Below are 1,803 nucleotides of genomic sequence, written 5' to 3' on the forward strand. Positions count from 1 at the left end.
AAAAAACATGGTTTTTGGAAATTGCTTGTTTTCTCTCATTATATGGTAAAAAACCCTATATTAAATTATATATCCAGGATGATCTCAGCTATGTAAAAAGTTCATGGAAACAAAATCGAAAGGCAGTATGCCAAAAGGTTAATAGTGGTTGCCTTTGAGTGGTAGAGTTATGAGTGATTCTTCTTCTGTTTCTCTTTATGCTTTTCTGTCTCACAAATTTTCTACAGTGAGCATGTAATTACTTGTATAATAAGGAAAACATTTTTTTTCTAAATAAAAGGGACAAGAAAGTCTCAAAAGCCCAGTGCCTAGAAGCAGATCAGCAATCTGTTTTGAATGTTTCCAAGGCAGTGAACCAGGCAAAAGTAAGAAGGATGATTTCAGAGTCCCTGGGGCAGATTTGTGTAGTTTGTTCCTAGGAAACCAGGGGTTTTAGCCACTCAAAACACATGTAAGTGTTTTTGGTGTGAATCAAAACCTTCCATTAGACATAATTGCAACAGCAGCTGTTACACAACCTATATAAATTATTTTTGGTGTGAACCAAAATTTTAACAACACAGAAATTCAATTAACTACTTCTTGTCATGTAGGTGTAACCTCACCCACCACTGGCCAGATTTAGCTGCCCTGCTAGAGGGGAAATCCCTGATGCCATCCTGGAGCTTGTAAGGAAGGTTTAGCCAAGAATTAAGATACCTCTTCTGGAATGCTTCTTTTTCTTCTTTATCTTACTCTTTTTAAAGAAACAAAGACAATTTGAGCATTTTGCTGATTTTTTTTTTTAATATAGGATACCTCCTTTTTTTTTTTTTTTAAGATTTATTTATTTATTTATTTATTTATTTATTTATTTATTTATACAGGCACTGGGTACAGTCAGAGGCGTGGGAGGTTGAGAGAATTCACCAGAGCCAGAGTGAGAGTAGAACAGGCAGAGTGACGAAGTACACTGCTGAGGGATGCAGCGGGCACGGCAGGAGAGGTCTGCGCGCCATGTGGGACCCTCACCAGGTGGCCGGGTATCTAACCTGCGCTGAAGAGGCTGCGGGCAGCTTTGCAACCCAGCGCTCAACCGCTGCGCCACCAGGGAGGCGCCATTTTGCTGAATTTTTTAAAAATGTAGTACCCATTGTAATAAGAATAACAAAAGTTTATAAAGACTATCTCCTCATTTCTTCTAGTTCCATCCATTGGGAAAAAAAACATTAATCTGGTGTGCATGTTTACATATTTTTCTGTATGCTCATATATTATGTACATACCAAGACACACACAGACTCATAGAAAGTTTCTCTTTCCCTTATTTTCTTTACAAAAAGAGTGATAAATTTTACACCCAAATGAATCTGATCATAGACTCACCTTGCGTACTTTAAAAATGGAGATTCCTGGGACCAACCCTAGGCTTATTGAATATGAGCTTTCAAAGAATTTTAGTGAGTCCTATGATCCGATGAGTTTGATAAATGCTGCTCTCTATATTCTGTAACTTGATTTTATCTCTTTACAATATACCATGATTATCTTTTCAGTCCAATGCCTATACATCAAAGTCATTATCTTTAGTAGATGTAGGGTAAAATTAACAGATTCTATTTCCCAAAAAATGAAAACCAAATTATTATTTTTTCATAAGATATCATAAGCAAAGATAAAAGGCAAAACAGACTAGAAGAAAATATCTGCAACACATATAAAGACTGTTAATATTAATATTAACAGGAGGTCTTATAAACGGAGAAAAAACATTAAAATAAAATAAATTTTAAATGTAAAGAAGTAAAAAACAAAAGAGCACTG

Source organism: Talpa occidentalis, unplaced genomic scaffold, assembly GCF_014898055.3.
Source record: "Talpa occidentalis isolate TD23 unplaced genomic scaffold, MPIMG_talOcc4v2.1 talOcc4.15, whole genome shotgun sequence".
In the NCBI taxonomy this organism is placed as follows: Eukaryota; Metazoa; Chordata; class Mammalia; order Eulipotyphla; family Talpidae; genus Talpa; species Talpa occidentalis.